The sequence below is a fragment of the Salvelinus alpinus genome, chromosome 28 (genome assembly GCF_045679555.1).
Source record: "Salvelinus alpinus chromosome 28, SLU_Salpinus.1, whole genome shotgun sequence".
Lineage (NCBI taxonomy): Eukaryota > Metazoa > Chordata > Actinopteri > Salmoniformes > Salmonidae > Salvelinus > Salvelinus alpinus.
In genome coordinates this window covers 30,996,161-31,010,505 of record NC_092113.1, presented here as the reverse complement: position 1 = coordinate 31,010,505, position 14,345 = coordinate 30,996,161, and positions in this window count along the sequence as shown.

Below are 14,345 nucleotides of genomic sequence, written 5' to 3'. Positions count from 1 at the left end.
ACAGTAAAACGAGTCCTATATCGACATAACCTGAAAGGCCGCTGAGCAAGGAAGAAGCCACTGCTCCAAAACCGCCATAAAATAGCCAGACTACGGTTTGCAACTGCACATGGGAACAAAGATCATACTTTTTGGAGAAATGTCTTCTGGTCTGATGAAACAAAAATAGAATTGTTTGGCCATAATGACCATCGTTATGTTTGGAGGAAGAAGGGGGAGGCTTGCAAGCTGAAGAACACTATCCCAACCGTGAAGCTACATGTGGAAGTAACATGAGGAACTGATGCGCTTCACAAAATAGATGGCATCATGTGGAAGGAAAATTGTTTGGATATATTGATGCAACATCTCAAGACATCAGTCAGGAAGTTAAAGCTTGGTCGCAAATTGGTCTTCCAAAGGAACAATGACCCCAAGCATACTTCCAAAGTTGTGGCAAAATGGATTAACTTCACTAGGGTAGGGGACAGCATTCGGAATTTTGGATGAAATGCATGCCCAATTTAAACTGCCTGCTTCTCGGGCCCAGAAGATATGATATGCATATAACTGGTAGATTTGGATAGAAAACACTCTAAAGTTTCCAAAACTGTTATAATAGTGTCTGTGGGTATAACAGAACTGATTTGGCAGGCGAAAACCTCAGAAAAATCGATTCAGGAAGTTTATTTTTGTTTTGTTTTTGTAGTTTTCTATTCAATGCCATAACAGTATCCATTGACTTAGGACTCAAACTGCAGTTTCTATGGCTTCCACTAGATGTCAACAGTCTTTAGAAATAGTTTCAGGCTTGTATTCTGAAAAATTAGGGAATAAGAGTATTCGGAATGACTGGACGCTAAAGTGTCGCAGAGCTTTTTCATGCACTCGACAGAGAGAGAGCAATTCTTGTTTACCTTTTAAATTGACGACGTTATTGTCCGGTTTAAATATTATCGAGTATTTAGGCTAAAAACAACCTGAGGTTTGAATATAAACATCGTGTGACATGTTTCTATGAACTTTACGGATACAATTAGGATTTTTTTGTCTTCCTGTTTTGACTGCGTTTGAGCCTGTGGATTACAGAAGAAAACGCGCAAACAAAACAGAGGTTTTTGGTATATAAAGAGACTTTATCGAACAAAATAAACATTTATTGAGTAAATGAATGTCTGCTGAGTCAACCATATGAAGATCATCAAAGGTAAGGGATTCATTTTATCTCTATTTCTGACTCTGACTCTGTTCTACTTGGCTGGTTACTGTTTGTAATGAATTGTCTAGTGGGCTATGTTCTCAAATAATCGTAAGGTATGCTTTCGCCGTAAAGCATTTTTTAAATCACCGTGGTTGGATTCACAAGACGTTAATCTTTAAACCTATGTAAAATATGTTTTGTTTTCTGAATTTTTATAATGAGTATTTCTGTATTTGAATTTGGGGCCCAGTAGTTTCACTGGCTGTTGAAGAGGTGGGACGCTAACTGACCTCAATCCTATAGAAAATGTGTGGGCAGAACTGAAAAAGCTTGTGTGAGCAAGGAGGCCTACAAACCTGACTCAGTTACACGAGCTCTGTCAGGAGGAATGGGCCAAAATTCACCCAACTTATTGTGGAAAGCTTGTGGAAGGCTACCCAAAACATTTGACCCAAGTTAAACAATTTAAAGGCAATGCTACCAAATACTAATTGAATGTATGTAAACTTCTGACCCACTGGGAATGTGATGAAAGAAATAAAAGCTGAAATAAATAATTCTCTCTATTATTATTCTGACATTTCACATTTTTAAAATGAAGTGGTGATCCTAACTGACCTAAGACAGGGAATTTTTACTAGGATTAAATTAGGAATTGTGAAAAACTGAGTTGAAATGTATTTGGTTAAGGTATATGTAAACTTCTGACTTCAACTGTATATAACCTGCTCTTCGCACATAAACAAAAGCATACAAAATGGCCCAAAACAACTAAATTTCATTTTATGGCTTTTTAACCAAATGTATTAAGATTTGAAGATGTGTCCTCTCCACTCTCCCAAATACCACCCTAACTAATGGTCTGAAGTATGAACATAATCCAGGGACGGAGCAGGGGTACTGTATGCAGTACTGTATGCATCTCATTGAGCAGGTTCAGAATTCTACTGTAATGATCAGGGTGGAGGTTTGAGCAATCAACCAAGATGAATATGATGAATGGTACTGTATAAATCAATATATCAGTAATGGATCAATACATCTTAAATTATACCTCAACTCCTGTAATGTGGAAGAAGAATCTTTCTCTCCAGTTTGAGTTATCTACCCATTGTGAATATGCATTATGCATGACGGAAAACCCATCCTGCCTCTGCCTGGGCTCACTCTCAAATTCTGTTGCTGTAATTTTGAGACACAGCACATCAATCATGGTACTGTTGAAATATGTGCAGAAAATACCTAGACCTCTCTATCCATCACTAGTTTTACAATTAACTGGGGAACAAAGTTTTATTGTGGCTGAACTTGTAAGGGACATCTGGGTGCAGTAGCCTTCCTTTTTATATATCCAACAGCAGTCAGTAATTAATTAATGCAGTCAGGAGCAATACTATCTGCAAAATAATTGTAATGCTAATACAATACTAACACTAAAATAATATCAACGCTAAAATAAACCTCAATAAAACACTCGTCCCTATCTGTCTACTACAGTAACTGAGGTTCTTTTGTTATTCTGGACAGCGCTCAAAGATCTGTGAAGAAGAAGGAGAGGATGAATTTGACCGCTCCACTCTGCTGAAGAGCCTTTGATGGGCTCTTCAGGGGAAAATCAATGAAGTGTTACCGCAAGTTCAGTCACAACTGAGAGTCAAGACAATAACACACAGCAATACTATAGGTGCTCCAAGACAAAGCAATAAGAGCACATTCGCAGGATGGGAAATGTAGGCCCTTCATGTCTTACTTGTCTTTATTGATAGATGCTTTGTCGTTCTGGAATGTTTTTGTAGAAAGAATGTACAGTAGACAAATTCATATTTTCTAGTATGATTTGCAGCACGGCTCTGCTTGTTACAAGCAAACTGAGCAGACCTGATAACAGATATCAAGGGCCAGAGACATGAAAGCCTTCCATTCTGCAAAAATCTGTAAAGCAACTAAGTTTGAAACAATAATCATCTTGTCATTGGAAGGGAGAACAAAATTAAATTGCTTCATCAATAGTTTTTCTATGTGGTTTAGCTGTAACTTCAGACAAGAAAGCAAAGGACTCTAAATCAAATCAAATCTAATTTTATTTGTCACATACACATGGTTGGCAGATGTTAATGCGAGTGTAGCGAAAAGCTTGTGTTTCTAGTTCCGACAGTGAAGTTATATCTAACAAGTAATCTAACAATTCCCCAACAACTACCTAATACACACAAATCTAAAGGGGTGAATGAATATGTACAGTACATATAAATATATGGATGAGCGATGGCCAAGCGGCATAGGGAAGGTGCAATAGATGGTATAAAATACAATATATACAGATATGTAAACATTATTAAAGTAGCATTATTTAGAGTGCTTTAGTCTTTTCCCAGAGAGGTGTTTATCTCTGTCGGCGCAATGCATGGAGAAGCCCAGTGGCTGAACCGATTCCGACAACATATCCCGAGAGAGCCATGTTACAATCCATGTTACAAAGAGAATGTTACAATCTCCGATGTCTCTCTGAAAGGCAACCCTTGCTCAAATTTCGTCTACCTTGTTGTCAAGAGACTGGACATTGGCTAGTGGTATACTCGGGAGCGGTGTGCGATGTGCATGTCTACGGAGCCTGGCCAGGTGGCCGCTTCATCTGCCCCTTCTGCGGCGTCATTGTTTAGGATCGACTACTGGAATTAGCTCCATAGTCCTGGGTGGTGGTCCGAACAGAGGATCCGCTTCGGGAAAGTCATATTTCTGGTCGTAATGTTGTTATGTTGACATTGCTCTTATATCAATAGTTCTTCCCGGCTGTATGTAATAAGACTTAAGATTTCCTGGGGTAACAATATAAGAAATAATACATAAAAAAACAAAATACTGCATAATACTTCATGTAATAATGTAACTGATGATTTGTGCATAAGTACGTTAGATGGTGCCACCATTGATCGTGTCCCCGCCTATAATTATCTGGGCATCTGGATTGACGAAAAGCTATCTTTTAAAAATGAAGTTTGGCTTCTTCTATAGGAGTAGGGCTTGCCTTTCGTTAAATAGTAGAAAACAGATAATTCAGTCTACATTAATTCCTGTTATAGATTATGGTGGTATTACATACATGACTGAAGCTACCAGTGTTTTGAAGCCCTTGGGCACAATTTATCACAGCACACTTCGTTTTATAACATCTGACAGTTTTGACACTCACCACTGCATCCTTTATCATAAAGTTAGTTGGACCTTGCTAAAAACTCATACTTCATTATTCTGTTTTTGTTTATAAAGCCTTACTCAATAAACTACCAATTTACTTGACATGATTGTTGAAATGTACTGTAGAAACTCGGATTACAACACTAGATCACAGTGTTGGTTAATGCTGGAGACTCCACGTGTATCCACAGAGTTGGGTAAATCTGCCTTTTCCCAACAGGCCCCTGTCAGGTGGAATAATCTCCAGGTAACGTTTCATTTGAATGTGTTGTTGTCTCTGGGTCAGTTTAAGAGAAAGGGATTTTTATATAGATAAATGTGTTTGTTTGATTGTTTATGTGTATATAATATTAGCTATTTATTTAATTTTGTGTTTTAAATTGTGTATAATTGTATTGTTCCAAGGGCACATTTGCAAATGAGACCTAGGTCTCAATGTATTTTTCCCTGGTTAAATAAATAAATAAAATAAAAAACTGAGGAAGGCTTAGGCCCTTATTTGTTTAATTAAAATACAGAAGATATTGTTTCCTTTTAAGCATAATTAGTCCTAAGAGATGGAATTTTCCCATCAGTGTTTCCTGAAGAAAACAAACAAGAGGTGCACAACACCGCTGCTAGCTGTTTATATTTCCGTGGGGAGGAATATTGTTGACTTGCTGCTGTCAGCCTGAGAGCGTGATGGTTCCCTTCTTGATTGGCTTGCTGCTGTCAGCCTCAGAGGAAAATGGAGGCAGCAGGACAATCTCTTCACGCTGCAGTCAGATGACAGGTCGATTGTGCTTCTATCCCATTGACTGCCATTTGAGGGTGGGATCTAAAAGAAACAACATGTTAACCGGTCATAACCAGATAGACACTGACTGAAGTTGCCGTTGGGCAATAACTCCTACAGTACCCTCATATCATTAGTGTACTGTCTGTGTGGTGATGGGAAAAAAATGGTTTTGGGAAATGTTATGAGTTTACCTAGCATGTGAAGACCAGAGGACAGTTGTTTTCACAAGGTGGCTGAGCCACATGTCTTTAACCACAGAAGAAAGTGATTAAATCTATAAGGGTGAATTTTTCTATGCCCGCAGTACCTTATCACAGGGCCATATTGAAGCTAACTGTCCATGGTTGAGCTGTCTTGTTGGTCAATGGATTAGCCCTTATCTTGTATTGAGGGATACTGTGTCTGTGTTCTGTTTCCAACTGACACCTGGCCTGAAGACAACTTGGGAAAGGTATAATTATTATTGACTACATGTCAAAGTGGATTTGTTTATCTATTTTCAATACATAACATTACAAAGTGAGTGGGGATGGCTAAGAGTTAGGGGATAGTAAACGTTTGTTGATCACAGAAACAACGGCATACCTGTCATGCAAGGTCATTTGTAAGTCTGTAGTGTTTTCACACTGGCCTTTTAACCCTGAGGGGAGATTTTTTTTTTAATTAAAAAGGGGAGACCGAACCTTGCTATGGACCAGTGTCACCCTTTTATGAACAGAACACAATCAGAGAATGGTCTCACAGACCTACAGTACAATTGAAAACTGTGGCACTCACTCAAAGTGCTTTTTATGTACAATATGGTCATCACTTTTTTCCCGACATATTAATTGCAGTGTATCAGTAAGAGGGTGCAGAACTGGGCCAATCATCCCTATTAGCCCTACTGTATAATAAAGTGATTATAACAGATTCCCTTCTTCCAAAGTGGATCGAATGGCCTTAATTGATAAATTAATTACTAATAGTCAATTTTTTTTTCATATTCTGTTGCAGTATTCTGTAAGAGGGCTGGGACAGGAGCTAGCTAGAATCTCGTAGCTAGTAATGTAATGTTCAATGTTTTTCTCTGATAAAATATTGTCATGCGACAGCACCTACAGTATAGGTTGAATCTTTTTGATTAAAATCCATACAGGATCATGATGGGAGAGAATACTGGGTTGGAATTCATTTCTGAGCACATATGGTCAAAAAGATGATAGTGGAAAAAGGTTCAGTGACAGTGGTCGAAAAATGGTTCTCCGATTTCCATCATTTAAAAGGGTCATCCATTCCCTTACTGTCCTTCCCGTCTTTATGATCATGTCAAGTCAGTGGACGCCAGGAAGAGTAGCTGCTGCTTCAGAAACAGGGGACCCTAATAAATACTAAACATTAACACATACAGTATGATATGAAAATCCTGTCTAAGTATAACTCCATCATTATTTGGATAAGAAACTCATAAAGAGGTTAAATCTCAATCTAAGTTCATTCTCAACATACTACATTTCTTGCCTCGTGGATGTCTGAACCCTGACTTGAATTGTTTTTCTCTCATCTCTAACTCTCCGAAAGAACAGACTGAGTGGGCGGAGAGCTTATATTCATGAGCTCGCCTTGACTGACAGCTCTTTGAAATGCCTTGTGGTGGTTGCCAGGTAACAAGGTAAACAACGGCAACATATTATTGCTGACAAGGTAAACAATGGGCCACATGTCATTAGGGGCATAAATAGTATGCCTCCCCATTTTCTCAGCAAAATACTCTCGTGCTCAACAGAGCTGATCATGGACTGTTGGATATCAGACAAACAGCAGCAATACACAATTGCATTTATATTGTTTTGTAACTAATTACAGAATACAGTTGACTGATACACTTCTTCACCATAATTAGTCAAGCCGGAGTCACCTTAGAAGCTTAGACATAAGGGAATGTATATGAAAACAGCATACAATAAGTGTACTGGACAATTTATTTGTGCCTCTGCAATAGCATTATAATTGACTGCGTTCAGAATTGTATGTATTGATCAGACATTTATTGGACCATTTAAAATAGTCCAGCCGAAACATTGATCACCCTAATCTAATGATCTGGGTGTAGTGGGTGCGAAGTCAGGCGCAGGAAGCAGAGAGTTCAGTGGTAGTGCTATTTAATGCACAAAACGGCGAACATAAGCCACCCCACAAAACACAGGGCGCACACAAAACAAATGCCCCAAAACCGGGGACTGAAACAGTCCAGCAAAACCCATGAAATGGGAAACACGTAAATCTCAAACGTGCACCCTAGTCACACAAACAATCCCGCACAAATAGCAGGCGGGCCTACTGGGTAATATAGCCCGACTAATTAACCAAACACAAAACAGGTGAAACCAATAAACAGAAAAGGGGAAAAAAGGATCAGTGGCAGCTAGTAGGCCGGTGACGACGACCGCCGAGCGCCACCCGAACAGGAAGGGGAGCCACCTTCTGTAGGAATCGTGACACCTAAAGTGTGCAGGACCCATTGATCCATACGATTTGTAACACTAATCTCCGGTCTGCATGCTTGAGAAAAAAGAAATGACAAAATGTGATATCATATAACATAAAAGTGAATAATTTTTAGGAAATGGCTTTAGGAAATGCAACTAACTACAGAGATTGATGGGGAGGGTAGCGGGGGAGGGGACCCATGCACCCCGCTTCAATGAATCACCCGCTTGGCTTCAGTTACCCCCAAGATTGAAGCGGGAGACAAATCCAGCTATATCCTCCTCCTTGTCAGGCGCAGACAAGGATCCTGGAATGACAGCTAGCACAGCTTCCCACATACGATGCTGGATCAAGGGTGACCTCATTGAAGGGGAGATCCAGGAGCCTGTCTACCTAGCCTATATTTAACCTTTATTTAACTATAATATTTTTGAAAAGGAAACATTTGTTAAATGGGTAGTGAATTGAATTTCCTTTTATTTACTGGTCTGTTATGATGCTGTATATTTGTTCATGTAGTGATCTAGTCATTCTAAAATGTGTTTTCTGGTGTTTTTGAAGTACTCAATTTGAAATATGCAATATTTGGTCCAGCACTTTTGGTGAAAGTTTTCAATGTTTGTATTTTGAGTTTTTGTGTGCCTGAAATGCTCAATGGATACAGATTTGATATGAATAACGACACTACATGGCCAAACGTATGTGGACAGCTCCTAGTCGAAAGTCTCATTTCAAAATCATGGGCATTAATATGGAGTTGGTCCCCTTTGCTGCTATAACAGCCTCCACTTTTCCAGGAAGGCTATCCACTAGATGTTGGAAAATTGCTGCGTGGACTTGCTTCCACTCAGAACACAAGAGCTTTAGTGAGGTCGGGCACTGATGTCGGGCTATTAGTCCTGGATTGCAGACAGCATTCCAATTCATCCCAAAGGTGTCCGATGGGGTTGAGGACAGGGCTCTGTGCAGGCCAGTCATGTTTCTCCACATCGATCTCTCTCTTTGTGCACAGGGACATTGTCATGCTGAAACAGGAAAGGGCCTTCCCCAAACTGTTGCCACAAAGTTGGAAGCACAGAATCGTTTAGAATGTCATTGTATCCTGTAGCGTTAATATTTCCCTTCACTGGAATTAAGCGGCCTAGCCCAAACCATGTAAACACACACCCAGGCCATTATTCCTCCTCCACCAAACTAGTTGGCAGTACGCATTCGGGCAGGTAGCGTTCTCCTGGCAACTGCCAAACCCAGATTTGTCCGTCGGACTGCCAGATGGTGAACTGTGATTCATCACTCCAGAGAACGCGTTTCCACTGCTCCAGAATCCAATGGCAGAGAGCTTTACACCACTCCAGCCAATGCTTTGCTCGTGACGGCGCCACGTTGAAAGTCACTGAGCTCTTCAGTACGGGCCATTTCACTGCCAATGTTTGTCTATGGAGATTGTGTGCTCGATTTTATACACCTGTCAGCAACTCATTTGAAGGGATGTCCACATACTTTCGGCCATGTAGTGTATGTCAGCATCTGTAAAGCCATCATGGTTGAGTACATGGTTTTGAACTGGAATGGAAATTGAACAGCAGAATATATCCTAATATGTGCCTTTAACTTGTCTTGTTTGTCTGGATTAAAGATGACCAAGTGAGGTACAGTATATGGCAGCAGAGAGGTGGAGGTTGCAGCTGGGATGTTACCAATGAGGGGCTGGCTCTTCCACTGTCTGAAAAATTAGCCTTTACTGTAGGAACATTTCTGCTCCACAGACAAGAATGTTCCCCTCACGAATCTTGTGACATTGCACACCCTTGTGCAGATGGGGCAGTCTTGGAAAAGTTCCAACAGGCAATCCTCATACACAATGTATTTTGGAATGTCCTGCATGGATTTCAGGGGTAATGTGTGGGGAAAGAACACACACACACACACACACAAAGAGGACTCAATAAATCTCCCAACTCGCCAAAAATGGTCAATCATGGAACTAAGGTTTTGCGGATGAATCTACATTATTACAGTATGAGTGTAGAAAACATGCCCATAGTAAATGTCATATCAGGACTACAAGCTCTGTCTCATGTCAGAATTAGATGTTCATCCATGTTTCTCAGACGTCAAATTTCTAAGTTGTTCCAAATTTCAAAGTGCTTAAAGTTAAGTTTAGGCATTAACTCTGAATTGTTAAGGTTCGGCATTAACTCTGAATGGTTAAGGTAAGGGTTAAGGTTTGGGATAGGCCACCATCTCTGTCCACAACACCCACAAAAACCTACTTGAAGGTAACAGAATTCACTGTTGCCCCTAGTGGCCGGTTTCCACATTATCTCCTGATGTCCTCAGACATGAATGGACGTTAAATATTGACTTGTATCACAGGTAACCGGCCCGTATCAGAATTTATTAGAGTAACTGTCAAATCCTTGCTTCTTCCCATCACTGTTGTCTCTATTATTCACAACCTCTCTAAGCACGATGGATGAGAGGATCAAATGTCTATCCACTTAGATCTCCTCCTCCAATGAGCAATGACATTGAGATGAGGAATTGAGGACACGTGGATAGGAGTAAATAAGTATTTGATGTCTAGTGTAGAGACACTGAGAGCAGTGTCACAACCAGTCCCAATTCACTCCCCAGCCCTCCCCTTTTACCCTAATCCTTTACTGTTTGCTGATATGTAAGGTGTAAACAATATAATGGAAGCTCCACTAGTACTTATACCTATCCACACTATTCAGATCTGGAAACATTGAAGTGTTCGGGACAAGGGGAAGCGGGGGGATTTGGGACTGGTAGTTCCTCTTCCAATACCAAGGCCATTGTAGAGGATAATAGAGAATATCTACAGATCCATCAAGATTTACAGTAGCTTACTGTTTAATTGGAGATTCATCCAAGCAACTGTCAAAGAAGCCACAGCCACAGTTGCATTATCTAACTTTAGCCCCCCGATCCCCGCAAAATGTTGGCTTCCTGGCAAGACCCATTCTCCCCAATTGATAAAGCAACTTCGCTCTAAATGCGCACTGCACACACGTGACATGATTTTAATTTTCAGTGCAGATTTTTCACCTGAAATGAAAAGCAGCACCTGCTGTCTGATGTCTTCATTCTTCGGAAAATAGTATAACGTTAAATTTACACTATGGCATCGAGCCACAACACAGTGTGATTTTGCCGATGTGCTGGTAAGTAGTTTGCTAGCTAACACACCACAGATGAAAGGTGAAAGGTTACTAGTGACTTTGGCTGTATATTCTGCTTGAGCTAGCTAACTTACAGTTTGTTAACAAAGTCAAAGAAGGCATAGGTACACATGTGATGATGGTTTTAAGGCGGTACATATTTAAATTAGTTAAGATGATAAGACATTGGTGTATTACATTTCTGGCTTTATGTCACATTGCATAAAGCCCGGAAGTAAATCCTTGGTAATGCCTGTGTAACGGCTTTCGTTGGTGGAAGGAGAGGAGGACCAAAATGCAGCGTGGTACGTATCTATAATATCGTTTAATCGAGAATGAATACAAAATACAAAAAGAACAAGAGAATAAATGAAAACCGACACAGTCCCGTAAGGTGCAAACACTGAAACGGAAAATAACTACCCACAACCCATAGTGGGAAAACAGGCTACCTAAGTATGATTCTCAATCAGAGACAACGATCGACACCTGCCTCTGATTGAGAACCATACTAGGCCAAACACATAGAAATATAACGTACAGACCAAAACATAGAAAAACAACATAGAATGCCGACCCCAATTCACGCCCTGACCAAACTAAAATAAAGACATAAAAAAGGAACTAAGGTCAGAAAATGACAGCCTGCCTCCTGAATCCAAGTGTTTGACACAGGGGAAGGGGACCTGTAACTGTATGATAAAACTTTATCAATGTACTAGCTACAGTCATTTTTCATTCTTGGGTCACCCTACCTTGAACTTGTTTCATAGAAAAACATGATTTTCACTGTTCGCGACCTTTAATACTCTGAATTGAATTGATATATTTTCTATATGAATCATCATCCTTTTATCATTGCAGACATGTTTATCTAGAAAACAAGTCAGGAATTGTTATTGCTTTGGCTTGTTTTTAAAAGCAAAACAAACACATTCCCAGAATGTAATAAATTAAACCTAAAAGAGTTCACTTTGTTGATCTGCTTGAGTGCAACTTTTTCAGCACATATCCTGCAATGCTGTGACTGTGAGGGCACTAATTTATATTCAGAGAGAAATATGATGTGTTAAAAAGAATCAGCGCCGCAGAGTTTAATAGATCACAGATTGAGGGAGCATAATTATAACCTAGTGTGACATGCGTCACCTGACTATGATTGTGCCCAGGTGCGTCTTGTTATCGTGTGATACGGTTTTTCCCTATAAAATGTCAGCATTTCCCTGTGCCCAGCAGATTCCTATTATTCACAAAGGTTGCATTTCGCTACACCCGCAATAACATCTGCTAAATATGTGTTTGTGACCAATAAAATTGGATTTGATTTGAAGAGACCTAGCTAAGCTTCCTTGATCGGTGCTGCTCTCTGTCAACCAGTAACTAACAATTGAAATGCATTCCTCATCAATCATGTGGAAGACACTGCAAGGATCAGACCAGATTTTATCCGCCATCTACAGTATATGTACCTTAAATGTAAATTGTTATGGTAATACAGTCATTGAACTGTCAGTATTTTACTGAGCTGAGTGCAGGCTATTCATCTTTTCACCAATTAATTTTTTTGTTGTAGATACAGACATGTTTACATTTACATTTAAGTCATTTAGCAGACGCTCTATTGCAAAGTTGAAAATATGTTATATATAATTTATGTACAATGTAATTACGGTATCTATAGTTGAAAATGTATAATCTATATTAAATATCTATATACAATGTAAATATCTATAGTTGAATATCTATATACAATGTATGTAAATATCTATAGTTCAAAATGTATAATCTATGTGAATTATAATGTACAGTTTTCATAATAATCTATAAACTAGTGGTAGGATGACATTTCACTGTGTGACTGTGACACATTTGGCATGGCTTGTATCTGAAAAATGAGTGCTTCGTTTTCACATCCCTACCAAAATGAATATAATGATGGGGTTATGACATGAGGAAACAGATCCATAGGAGGGGTGCTTTTAAGGTTCAGCACTGTGTTCTTAATTGTGTTGTTGCCATGGACAAGTGGCTCGTCTCCCCCTCACTTCCTCTTTCCGGAGACCATATTATTGTGTGACCCTGTTAGACTGTTTCATTTAGCATATTAAATTAACTCACTGTACTATATGGCTGCTTCCCAAATTAGCACCCTATTCCCTATGTAGTGATCTACTTTAGTAGTTTTTAATAGACTTCTAATAAAATGCCAGGCCAGTCAATGAAAACCACAGCCCACTGGTAATCTTTGCTCCACAAACAATGTAACGGATCGCACACCAGGTCTATACAGTCGTGGCCAAAAAATGTTCAGAATGACACAAATATTAATTTTCACAAAGTCTGCTGCCTCAGTGTCTTTAGATATTTTTGTCAGATGTTACTATGGAATACTGAAGTATAATTACAAGCATTTCTGTCACGACCTCCGCAGAAGTCAGCTCCTCTTTTCCCCAATTAAGCTAATTGTATTTAACCCTCTGTTTCCCATCATGTTTTGTGTGTAATTGTTTCATGTTGCGGTGGTGTCTTTTACGCGCTTTATTTTTGTTATGTTCCGTGTTTTTTGAGCGCATTTTATTTATGTTGTGCTCTTGTTTTGGAACTTTAATAAAGTGCACCTGTTTACATCACCCTACTCTCCTGCACCTGACTTCGCCTCTTTTACACACGCTGACAATTTCATAAGTGTCAAAGGCTTTTATTGACAATTACATGAAGTTGATGCAAAGAGTCAATATTTGCAGTGCTGACCCTTCTTTTTCAAGACCTCTGCAATCTTCCCTGGCATGCTGTCAATTAAATTCTGTGCCACATCCTGACTGATGGCAGCCCATTCTTGCATAATCAATGCTTGGACTTTGTCAGAATTTGTGGGTTTTTGTTTGTCCACCCATCTCTTGAGGATTGACCACAAGTTCTCAATGGGATTAAGGTCTGGGGAGTTTCCTGGCCATGGATAGTCTGGGGAGTTTCCTGGCCAAAATATCTATGTTTTGTTCCCCGAGCCACTTAGTTATCACTTTTGCCTTATGGTAAGTTGCTCCATCATGCTGGAAAAGGCATTGATCGTCGCCAAACTGTTCCTGGATGGTTGGGAGAAGTTGCTCTTGGAGGATGTGTTGGTACCATTCTTCATTCGTGGCTGTGTTCTTAGGCAAAATTGTGAGTGAGCCCACTCCCTTGGCTGAGAAGCAACCCCACACATGAATGGTCTCAGGATGCTTTACTGTTGGCACAGGACTGATGGTAGCGCTCACCTTGTCTTCTCCGGACAAGCTTTTTTCCGGATACCCCAAACAATCGGAAAGGGGATTCATCAGAGAAAATTACTTTACCACAGTCCTCAGCAGTCCAATCCCTGTACCTTTTGCAGAATATCAGTCTGTCCCCAATGTTTTTCCTGGGGAGAAGTGGCTTCTGTGCTGCCCTTCTGGACACCAGGCCATCCTCCAAAAGTATTTTCCTCACTGTGCGTGCAGATGCACTCACACCTGCCTGCTGCCATTCCTGAGCAAGCTCTGTACTGGTGGTGCCCCGA